Genomic DNA, 13,444 nt, shown 5'->3' with positions numbered 1-13,444 from the left:
ATTGATTTGTATCCACCCTTACTGAACTCAGTCATTATTTATTTATTTAAATTTATTATGATTGCAAAAGAAATCAAACTCATACATGTCCTTCAAAAATAACAATAATATTAATTTGGAAAAAGGTTTTCACTAAATACAATCATAAATGCAAATAAATAAATAAACAAACAAATAAACTAACATAACTAGGGTGACTCTAAAAATTGAGATACATAACGACTAAAACGTTAGCTATAAACATAAACATAAACACTTACATTGGCGGTTAGATTCGGAGCTTGAGCATGTGTATCAAGGAGAACTTCATGGATATGAACCGTTTCTCTGATACCAACTGTAACGACCCAAGTATTTCTAAGACATTGGACAATTAAAACTACTAGACATAGCTACTATTATTTAGATACAAACATAAGAAATAACTTAACTTTATTGAAAAATAAAAAATATTGTATCAAATAAAAAGTAAATAAAATATGATATGGTATGGGATCCCATTGTTTAGAAAACATAAAAACAAAGCATAAACTTTACTTGTTTAAATACTAATTGCGGAAATACATCAAAACATGATTCAAAAGACTAAAAATAAATAATGTCATCCTCGATCGACACGCAGTCCATTCAATCCATTCATCCTTAATCCACAAGCCAAGTTGTCAAGAATCCTTCCGCCTTCCATAAACTATTTTCCTGCAAAACACTGGAAATAAAGGAATGAGCCTAATGCCCAGCAAGGAAAAATCTACTAACAACATATAACATAAATCATATACATAAGACTATATCATAAACACATATTATAACTCTAACCCATGAAAATGGTAAACATTGGGGTTTGCTAGCTAAGCAACTATAAGCCTCAAAATACATTGAGGTTTGCTAGCTAAGCATCTATGAGCCCGAAGCAACATAAAAATATTGGGGTTTGCTAGCTAAGCAACTATAAGCCTCAAAATACATTGAGGTTTGCTAGCTAAGAAACTATGAGCCCCAAAGACTACAAGACATATTCATATATATCATAACATATCATAACATATAAGCATATAAAAACTATCCTATTTTCCTTACAAAAGCTGGGATATTTAGGAACAAAAATGGGATTAGAACACTCTTATAAACAAAAAGTAAAAATGGTGAGTTTCTAAAGAAAAGAGATGAAAAGAAAACTAAACCATCAAAGAGGAAACTTACCGAGAAGAACCTTAGACTAAAGAACTTAAACACTTAACCACAAAACCATAAACAGAAGTTAGGATCTGAAAGAAACTTAGGGAAAACTAAGGAATCAAAAAGAATAGAACCTATGAATAATATTACCTTGGATGCACTAGTTCCGATCTACACTTCAATATCGAAAACCCATTTTATCTCACTACCCAAGTGTTTATAAAGCTTTTATCCCAAAACCCAAGTGTATCTCTCTATAGAAATCCTAGCAGCTTGAAGGCTCTGAACACAGCTTGAAGAATGAAGAAAATGGCTGAGCACTAGGTCCCATTTATAGAGTTTGAGGAGTAAAACTATCCTATTAAAAAAAAAATACTCAAATCCTTAAATAAACATGATTATGACAAGTGTCAAGCTCTTAATGGTTATGGAAGATTCTAGAGTTTCTAGATCTTTCTTTTATTAAAAAAAAATACTCAAATCCTTAAATAAACATGATTATGACAAGTGTCATGCTCTTAATGGTTCTGGAAGAACCTAGAGTTTTTAGATCTTTCTTTTATTTAAAAAAAAATACTTAAATCCTTAAATAAACATGATTATGACAAGTTTCATGCTCTTAATGGTTTTGGAAGATTCTAGAGTTTCTAGATCTTTCTTTTATTTAAAAAAAAAATAATTAAATCCTTAAATAAACATAATTATGACAAGTGTCATGCTCTTAATGGTTCTAGAAGGTTCTAGAGTTTCTAGATCTTTCTTTTATTTAAAAATACTTAAATCCTTAAATAAACATGATTATGACAAGTGTCATGCTCTTAATGGTTCTATCTAAACCTTAGGTTATAATAAATATATTTCTAGGAACAGCAATATTAATCAAACCTTATGTTATAATTAATATTCTTAAACTATAGGTTAAACTTATAAAATTGATAACTGTTGCTACGAGTTACCAACTAAATCCCGACTTGAACCAAAATCCACGGAATCTAACATCAAACTACCTAGGAAAAATATCTCAACATCTAACTACCTAACTCCCGTTACTCTAAATTCACCTGTAGTAATATTTACATATCTGGAGGTGTAGGATTCCGATTTAGACCATCTTTATATCGTTAGAAAGCTATTTCAATTATCTACAAATTTTTAGAAATATTATTTTTCGAAATTCATAATAGAACTGGGTCACAAATAGTTCGGAAGTTACAGTACCCTAAAGTTACGAAAAATCTATTTAATTATCTAAATCACCCCTTTTTCCACAAACAAGGCTATTAATATCATAAACCTATACTATACTATAATAATCATAACTGCTAAAAAAAAATTAAACCTTATTCTATCACCACAACTCAAGCTAAATCTATTCTATAAAAGTAAGACAACCTACAGTCACAAAAATAAAGAGGTCTAAGAGAAATGTAAACTCGGATACTACAATCCCTGTGTGTGGCGCCACACTACTGCACAATGAGTGTGTGGCCCCACATATTAGGGTTTTTCCTAATTTTCTCATTTGTTTGTTTAATCAACTTTTAAGATAATATATTTATCCTATCATAAATATCAGTTAATTCAAAGTTAACTTTATCTTAAAATATCAGTTTTAAATAAATAAATATCTTATTCAATATAAGATAATTATTATTCTCTCTTTACATATTAATCCAAACAAGATTAATATTTATTTTAATCTATAGTTTTTCAATATAAAAACTATATAGTTAAATAATTAATTAATTCATAATTAATCAATTACATATAATTATCACATAATTATTTCATTGCCGTAGAAAATCAATACCTTTGCAATTAAGTCATTCTATCTACAAATCTTTCTTTTTGACATCCTTACCCTTGAAACTGTAGGACAGAGGTGATCTGGGGACCATTGACCTATAATACGAAGCTCCAATAAAAAATATTATTAATTAAACTCTTTAATCCAATAATCTTATTTATTAATTCCGTGATTACTCCACTATAAATATAGAATTACACTCTAAGTATTCATAGAATTTTATTTACAGAGTTTTCTTTTGTAGTCCAATATATAATCAATAAATTTAGTTTTGTCCTCCATTTTTTGGTTCGTTAATTAGAGCTGGTCAAGATTACTGTTTTACCCGTCTAATTACCTCTTGATCCTTAGGTACCATTAATTCGCTAGTGAATAATTAATCTATAATCAAATTATAAATTTGAGCTCAATAACTATTCAGTTCCAGAATTAACCATTTAGGGAACCAATATTCGATCCGTTAGGAAAGTATGGATTCTATTATTGTAATTCATGTTCCCAGCCATTCATGATATTGAATCTCCAAAATAAAAGTTATTCGCCTCATTATACTAGATACCTTAACGAGTGAATTAAAAGATCCAATAAACACAAACATGAGTTAATGAATACTCATGATTTAAACTAAACCACAAATGATCATCTATTAAGATAAGAATAAAATATTTATGTCAAACGACAAGTTTATAAAGATAATTAATTCTTACTGGTCTTGTCATATATAATCTCTATTATATGCAGCTTCTTTATGTTGGGAATAGTGCCCTTAAAGCAATTGTAGTTGACAAATGTTTTAAATGAAATAACTAATGGAATTAAATTATTATATATATAGACTATGCCCGATATTATATGATAATATTAAGTGAATATCAGATAATTTCAAAGTATATCTATGTAGTCTTAATCTCATATTTGTATGAGAGGATCGAGATTAAGATAATTAACTTAAAACAATTCGAAGTAAAATAAAGTTATGGAATCTTTAGATTAATTAATGCTAGTACGGTCAACTAGTATTATGAATACATGTGACCTAGATCCGGGTTACTAGTGTAGTGGGATACTTTAGTGGAGGTACTTTGCATACTGAGAGTATGTAGAACTAGACCAGGTGTGAATTGTTAATACTTGTTTAAACATCGTTTCATAGTATTAATCAAACACATCAAACAATGATCATATACACGATGATCTTAATCCTGAGTTTGCTATGAACTCCTATATATGTCATCTGATCCTTTGATTCATGCTTTAAGGTTTGTCAGAATGATTAGGCTAAGAATAATTATCTTGGAGACTTAATTATTTATATGGCTAGGGACATAGTTTAATAGATATGGAATCTATACCTTCTTATAGATTGAACAATGGTTCCCTGTTGGGTTGACTTTTGGAACTGAAAAGGTTATAGCACTCACGTCGCAAACTTGTTGTGATACAACCTTTACTAGTGAAGCCAAACTAGGAACAAGATATAGCTAAAAGTGCTAAACGGTAATTTTATTCCCTTTTAATTATGAACCATTAATAGAGGATTAACGCTATATGTAATGATTATATCAATGGGCACTTTATTCTTTAATAAAGTACTCAGTAAATATATGTCTATAATTATAAAGAGATCAATCTCATATTTATAGTGGAGTAATCATGAGATTAATAAATATGATTATTTAATCAAAGAGCTTTGATTAATAATCTAATATTTATTGGAGCTTGATATTATAGGTCCATAGGTCCCCAGAGTGGCTCTATCAACACCATATCAAGGTAAGAGTTGATACAAGGATATAACTGTAATTTGGGAATTTGAGAAGAATTTTATTCTTCGGGTCAAGTTGCAATTATACGATAATTAAGGTTAAATAATTAATTTGGAATTAATTATTAATTGTCGAAAATATATTTATTAATTTAAATATATAAATTTTTGAATTTCATATATATAAATAAATAAATTAAAATTTGAAATTAATTATTTTATTTGAGTGGGAGAAAATAAAATTGATAAGTCAAAAAAATAGTTTTTGATTTATTTAATTTTAAAAGATGATGATAATCAATTTGAATTTCGAAATATGGTTGTCATCTTTTCGTTAAAAAAATTAACACCTTATTTTGTGGGAGATTGATTTTAATTAAAAAATTAAATAAAAAAATACAAAATCGCTGAAAAGGGAATATTGGGTCATGCATGACACAGTCTAGAGACTGTGCCATGCATGTACTACATATACAGATATTGTATCAGTGTAGTTTTTTATATTATTTATTTAATTAATTAATAATTTGAAAATAGTTTTTCAAATTTGGTAAGTTAGATATATACCTAAATCAAATTATATCATCATTATGATATTTTAATATATTACTATTATTATTTGGAATAATAAGGTAATATAAATCTCTATATATATGATATAGAATAAAGAGAAGAAAAAGAATACCACACACTACACATATCATATACAATTTAGAAAAGTTCTCAGAATTTTTGTCAAACAAAAACTTTCTCTTTCTTCTTCTTTATCCTTGCCAATCTCAGACCATAATGCAAGTTCTCATGTGTTGAGAAATACTTGTGATTCCTAAAAATACAAACCCATGTTCTCTATGTGCTCACATACATCTTGAGGTGTAGAGAACATTCTGGAAGATTGTGGTTTGAGTACTCAAAGATTTGGATAGGAAGATAAAAAAATATACAAAAAGACTCAATGATACTTGATAGGCTTCAAGAGGTTATTGTTTATGTTCTTGATTTTTTTTTTGTGGGTTTATATATTATATATAAATATATTGTATATTTATATATTTGTTGCATGATTAATAATATTGTATATTAATGTTTTTGGATTTTTTTCTAGGTCATATAAACTGTTTATATGATTAATGATTTTTTTTTTATTGTTATTGTTCCTATAACAATGGGTCCACCACGCCAGTTTTCATTGCATACTTTGAATGTTTTTCCAACAATTGGTACCAGAGCAGGTCATTAATCTATACATATTATTAATTACTGTCTGAGATTATATGCATTTTTATATTATATGTGATATATGTTTTAATGGATGGATGTTTATTTTCATGATGAAAGATTCTTAAGAGTTATTTATAATGGTGCTTTTGGGTTTATGAATTATTCTTAAAATTTCTATATGAAATATGTAAGCCATTTTGGGGCATAAGAATTTTGTAATATTTTGTTTAAAAATTCTGGGTATAAATTCTGTTGTGACCCTGAGCCTGCGCCTTAGCCCGAGCGGCTACTTGCTGCCAGCCCCACGCCCCCGCACGCCCAGCCGTGTCCCTGCGCACTGCAGCATCAGCCCAACCGTGCCCCTGCACGCCCCCTTGTGCGCCAACCCAGTCGTGTGTGCCTCACTGCCTAGCACCGCACCCCTACGCCCAGCCAAGCCTCCTCCTGTCGCCGCCCCTTACTTGGTACAACCTAGGGTTTGTTTCAAACAAACCCAAATGTGATGTTGCCATAATTATGTTTAATTATTCATTTAATTAAAAATCATAAATTAAATTAAAATAGTTTTAATTTGGAAATTTCTTTAATTGAAATAATGTTGATTATTTTCCTTAATTAAAAATATTTCAATTGTTATCTTCCATAATTAATTTTTTTAATTAAATTGTCCAAAGTTAAAATTATCTTGAATTTTAATTTATTAAAATTAAATTGTTAAAATATTTTTTTTGAATTAAATTACCCAAATTCAAATTGGACCTTAGAAACTTTTGGATGTTAAAACATAAAGTTTAATTATTTTAAAAGTTTTTAAAAATAATTAAAAAGTTGTATAATTAAAAATAGATATGGAAAAGGGTGGCATTGGCTGAACAAGACTACATTTCAAGGATGAAGATCATAGTGCTCTTTATCATGCCTTAGTTAGTCTAGGTTACATTTTCATGTATATTTTTGCAAGTGTTGTAATTTTTCTAGAAATACACAAAAGTTACCATACCCGTTTTTATTTATTTATTATAAATGTTTGAATGTGATTAAAGTGTTTAATATTTCGTCATGCATTATACCACGTCATTCATATACCCACACAGTATGCAACTAGCATGCATTACATTCGTGTAGAAACATTTATTAGGAACGTCCTATATATATATTTGTTGTATGTCCTATATTTGATAATTCATATAATAATAATAGTCTTAATTAGTTAAGATGATAAATCAAAAATAAAGATGTTTAATTTGTTGTTTTAATGAAAAGGTTTTATTAAAAGAAAAATGATATTCTCTTGATTAAGTCAAAATTATAATTAGAATTAAGGGCACAATTTTTTTTTTGGTTTTACTTAATTGGATTAGTAATTATTAGAATATTATTTGGTAAAAATAATTAAATTAATTTTTACAACTAAATTAAACAATATTGATTTTGTGAAAAACACACTTTTCCAAAATAGTGAGTGGGATGGGTAGTTATGACAGTAAGTCCCATGGTCTCCATTATTGGTTGAACACTGAGAGGCATAGGAAGGGTCTCGTGTCGCCTCCGTTTGCGACCTCCCTAAGGAAAGGCTTTCGAATATGTTTATTGTATGTCAAGGTTGACTTCTCTCATGAGACTATATTTAGTGATGTATTTCAAGTTTGACTGACCCTAACACACACTCTTGAGCTAAGTCATTGATTGAAAGTAATGGGTTACACTCCAAGTGAGTATCTAGGCTTTCGAGCATGACTAGTGCATCTTGACCAAACTAGCGATAGTTCATAAGTCAAAAGAGAAAAAGACGTTTTTAAGTTTTCACTTATGAAACTTAGATTTATCTCAAAATTAATTTGGAGTTAGTCTGATGTAATGTCCTTCTAATCCAGGACCGTTACACTATGTACTTTAAATTGTGTTAGGCTTGCTAACCAAGTCATTTGGTTTAAAACGTGTAACTACGGTTAATGTCAAGGGTTAGGGTTAAAAAATTTGGTCAAAAGAACCATTGACTTTTATTTGAAAAGATTGATACATTCATGGGATCCCAAAATATTACAACTAAACTTTTAAAAAGGTGTATATACATCAAAAGTTTCATTCAGCCGATCTAAGCAGCAAAAACAGGGTTACAACCCTAGTTCCTCTTAGATATCCCCAGTCGTGGTGGTCGAGCAGCCGCATATGTACACGCCGCCACCAAACCTCTCCAACTCATGGCTGGTCAAGCTTTCCCTTCCCCTTACCTGCACCACAAAGCACCCGTGAGCCAAGACTCAGCAAGAAAACTATACATGTACATAAACATAAAATACAGATTCCCCAATACTTATCTAGCATGTCCAGCAGTAATAACCTACACATACAGTCATTCAGGTACAAACAGATGGTCATTGGACTAATTTGGGGTCGCTGCCCTGAACAGTTGACCATAGAGTAAACTCTGAGACCTATGCCCTAGCTATGTGACCATAGAGTCAGGGGGCCCTCTCCCTTAGCTCTGATTAACTATCCATAGAGCTAGCCCAACACCTTTGGTTTTCCAACGACTATAGCATCGGCCAACGTAATAGTACATTGCTGGTTTAGGCCTAAGCCTTTCGACCAGCGCGCAGCACACTTTTGCCGTCCTTGACTAATAAGTCAAGCCTTGATCCAAGTATACAGACTTCAATACAGAAATAAATATGGATAGGCATATCCCAACAAAATACGCACGCATGCATGATAATCACATAAACCCATCGAATAACCATTCTCACAATACTAACCATACTTATTTAACGGGGCCTCATGCCCTAACATCAGAGTTCATACAACAAACATGAAACACTTAAGCAAGTATCAACCAACATGTAAAATAATATCTTAAACATAAGTATCCTCGGGGTCCAAGCCCTAGTCATGATAATTGATAACAGTCGGGCCAAGCCCTAATCTCATATAACACATATTGGGTGCAATTTTCTTACCTCAGGTCCGAGTACAGCAAAAAATAAGGATGACCCTTGAGCACGATCCCAGTTCCGAGCCCCTAACGATAACCTAGTCACAACCATAATATAGGATTCCATCAATAACGAGCAAATAAAGGCTTCCGAACCGAGTCCTAACCTCCGGGGCATCGAGTTCCACTAAGCCGGGTAGTGGAATCGATCCCAAGCCCTAAGGAAAAGGTTCCTACTTTTAAAAATTCCCCAAGGCCAAAAATGCCCAGGCAGGCCGCGACCTAACCCTGAGGGTCGTGGCGCGCCCCCTCTTATCCGAGAGCCTCCACCTCTGTCAAAGGGACACGGGCTGCGACTTGCCCTTGAAAGTCACGATGTGCCTCCCAGACAGACCTCCCAAGGCCCGGGTTCAAGCTAAGTCGCGGCCCCTCAGGAACAAAGCTATGACTTGGTCCCACAAACCCAGATTTTCTTCAATTTTCAATAGCCAAATTTAATCCAAACTAACCCAATTTCACCCCCAAACCATAATTCAACCCCCACAAAAGTTATAACATCTTTCCAGCAACAAAACCCAACAAAAATCCAATCTTAAAACTCATCAAAACACCGAGCCAATTCTCAAGCTAAAAGGTTCAAGAACACTCTCTAAAACAGCCAAGAAAACACAAAATTTCAATGGCTAAAACATGATGTAGAACTTACCTCAACTGGCGATTAATCTCACAAGCTACAACAGAACTAATTCCCTAAGTTTAGGCTTCAATTCTCCAAGAATCAGCTAGACATTCTCCTAATTCATCAAAGGTTAGAATAAGAAAGCTTTTGAGAGAAAGTGAGTGAAGGAGAGAGAAAGAGTCGGTTAGTGAGGAGTGTTTCTGAGTGTTTGCTTTTTGTTTCCTAAGGTTAAGTGACTTAAGCTAATCTTGAGGCTCGGGGTACCAAAAATGTAACGACCCAAATTCACTAATAAGGCTTAAGGGCCTTGATTAGTATGCCGGGAGGGCATGATGGGAATTATGTGTGATTTTTTATGATTAAGATGCATGATTATGATTTAGGCATGTTATATGACTATGTGAATTACATTATGTGATAATTATGATGTATGTATTGTACCGCGTGGGTGCCGTGATACCAATGCGATGCACGTGCCGAGACGGTCCTAGAAAGCTAGATAGTGGTAACTGGTAATTTGGCAACCTGTGTAACTATTAGTAACTATAGAGAGTAACAAGTTTTAAGGGGAAAGTGGTAGAATTGCAAAGTTAGGGAAAGGACAAATAAGCCCTTGAGGTCTAGTTAGTAAGTGATATTAATGGAGGGTTAAAATGGTATTTTGGTAGTTAGTAGATGAGTTTGAGCTGAAGGAATAACATTTACGTATAACACTTTGGGAGTTAGTTTATGCTGAATATTGGAGACCTAGAAGTATAACAGAAGAAAGAAGGAAAAGAGAAGCTGAACCCTAGCTCTTGGAAGGAGAATCAAGGGGGTGATTGAGGTTATCAACCAAGCTTAGGCCAAGAAAACTCAGAGGTAAGGATTTGGCTATAATATGTTTAAGTTTCAAGTTTGAATTTTTAGAGATGAATATGAATTGAAGCAAGTTGGTGGCTGGTGTTGCATGAATTTAGAGTTGGAATAATTAAAAGGAGAAGGTGATTTGAAGCTAGAGTTGGGGAGAATCCAAGCTGAGTACTTGACTGAGGTAAGAGTGCATCATGTTTAAATTTTCGTAGCTGTTATGGTTTAAGAATCTAAAGGGGCTGGTTTACACATTTCTCAAGCTTTGGTTCAATGGTTTAAATCTGAATTTAGGTGTGAATTCTGTGGGTAAATGTGTAGTTGAGTTGGGTTATAGTGTTTAAAAGTTGTTGGTTGGTCTATGTGGGGTTTTAAATAAGTTTTGGGGCTTGGGTATGAAGTTGGGATGATTTTGAGTGATTTGGGTTCGGGGAAAACGCAGGGGAAAAACCCAGAATTCTGGGCTCGCGAAGGAGCGCCGCGGCGCAAGGCTGTTTCTGGGTGTGATGGGGTTTCTGACTTGCTGGGCGCCGCGGCTCAAACTTGCTGGGCGTCGCGGCCCTACAGGGCTGCGCCGCGGCGCTAGGCCAATTTCAGGATGTTGGAATTTGTAATTTTAAGCTTTTGCTCCGGGGGTTCGGGGAATGTCTTCGGTGCGTCGTTTTAGGGATTTGGGGGTTCCGAGAGTATGGGTTAGGTTCCGGGAAGGTAGTCTTGGATTGTTTAATGACAAAGAATATTATTTGTGTTGTGAATAGGGCTTTGGAGAGGCTCGGGGTAGGAGGACCGTGCTTGCAGCTACGTGGCCTCAAAAACCAGTGAACTGAAAGGTAAGAAAACTGCACCCGAATGTATGATTGTGATGGGACTAAGTGCTCCTGAGATTTTGTATTGTGTCATCGTTGGTATTATGCCAAGGGGCACGTATAAGCGGTCTAAGAGTACCGTTCATGATTTTTAGCGCACGGGGCGCGAATTGGCCACTGGGAGCCAGAAACAATAGGATAACAGAGGGAGCAGCCTGTGAGCGCTAGCCCTGGTTATCGTCTGTGCAATATGCATTATGAGTTGAAATGCTTTGTATGTGGTATACTTGAATGATGATATAGTTGAATTTATGAGATGCTGTATGAGAAACTGAGTTGATTGCTAATTGTTCATGCTCTGTTATTACTGTGTTTTCTTGCTGGGCCTTGGCTCACGGGTGCTCCGTGGTGCAGGTAAGGGTAAGGGCAAGCTGGATCAGGCCTGAGGTGGAGAGCTCCGAGGTGAAATGTACATAGCCAACCGTTCGATCACCACGGTCGAGGAGTGTGTCAGGACGGAGATTACCTAACTGCTCATTTTGCCTTAGTATGGCTGTTGATGTATATAGACTTTGTAACTTTTGTAAATGGCTTTTAAACTGTCATTTTTGGGATCCCATGTACATAAACAATGTTTAGTAATGAAAACGTAACTTTTGAGACCAAAATGTTTTTAACCCTAGTACCTTTACTGTTTCTGTAACACGTTTTTACTTTAATGACTTGGTTAGCAAGTCTGGCACTTTACAAACACACAGTGTAACGGTCCTGGCTATCCAGGGTGTTACAACTTGGTATCAGAGCGTCCTAGGTTTATGGGTCCTGAAGACTGGCTGGGTATGTACATTCGCTGCGGGAGACAAGCTCAACTCAGGGTTTGGTAATTGTATATGCATGATTATGTGTTTAAATGGTTTGAGTGAGGTATGAATGTTGATATTTGTCTAATGAATAGGGAGCATGAGATTCTGATAGGGCCTGGCCCTTGACTATTGCATGATGTTATCGAGGCGTGCTTATTAGCATTGCTGTGTATGTGGATGAATATCTGGATAAATTGTTATACTTGTTTGCTTGTGAATGATTGGGGTTTTGGTGGTGGATTATGGAGAGATTATCACCCTGTCATCGTAGCCTAATTGCCGAGTCGTTGTTTGCAGATTGACTTGAATAGATATGCGTTCAAGGAAATCTACACGACAAGCCGGCAGGTCTGGGGCTAGAGAGGATGATCAGGGCCCAACCCCTCCGCCAGTCCCTGAGAACTGGCAGCAGTTAATGGCAGAAATGCAAGCTAGGCTTCAGAGCCAAGATGAGTTGATCAGAATATTGCAGCAGGCTCCATCTGGGAGTGTTGCCCCTGCTGGACCACCGGCACTGGTACCTGTGGTACAGTCTGTTGAGGGTGGCAATAAAGTGGAACCGTTGTATGAGCGGTTCAGGAAGCAGCAGCCCCCGATCTTTGAGGGTGGGCCAGATCCCCTAAAAGTTGAGCAGTGGATGACCTTGATTACCACCATACTTGATTTTATGAAAGTAGAGGGACATGATAGGGTGGCCTGTGCCACTTATATGTTGAGAGAGGATGCCCTAATTTGGTGGGAGGTGGCGTCACAGACTAGAAATGTTGCTGCAATGACTTGGGAAGAGTTTAAAGATTTGTTCAATCAGAAGTACTATAATGTTGCCATCAGGGCGACGAAGGTGAATGAGTTTGTGGGTCTTGTTCAGGGCAGTTTGACTGTTACAGAGTATGCCTTAAAATTTGATAGACTTGCAAAGTTTGCATCGGATCTTGTTCCTACCGATGCGACCAGGTTAGACAGATTTGTTAGAGGGCTAAATGTCATGATAGCCCGGGATGTAAGGATTACTACAGATCCTGGGGTGACCACCTATGCCCAGGCTGTGGAAAGGGCTCTGACTGCTGAGGAAGCAGAGAATAGGATTTGGAGGGATAGTGCAGCAAGAAGGGAGGGCCGTAGGCCGGTGCCTCCATATTCTGGTTCTAGTAGAGGAGGAGGTATCAGTGATCTGAAGAGGAAGACTCCTGAAGCCCCAATTGCTCCTAGGTTTGATAGAGGAGGTCGGGGTGTTCAGGGGGGCTGTCGGGGAGGCGGCGATTCGTGGAGGACTTACCCGGAATGCACAAGGTGCAGGAGACGCCATCTGGGCGAGTGTCAGGCTAAGGCCTGTTTTGTATGCGGGG

Source organism: Humulus lupulus, chromosome 9, assembly GCF_963169125.1.
Source record: "Humulus lupulus chromosome 9, drHumLupu1.1, whole genome shotgun sequence".
Taxonomy (NCBI): Eukaryota; Viridiplantae; Streptophyta; class Magnoliopsida; order Rosales; family Cannabaceae; genus Humulus; species Humulus lupulus.
The sequence above is the reverse complement of the archived record's forward strand: the minus strand, read 5'-3'. Positions refer to the sequence as shown.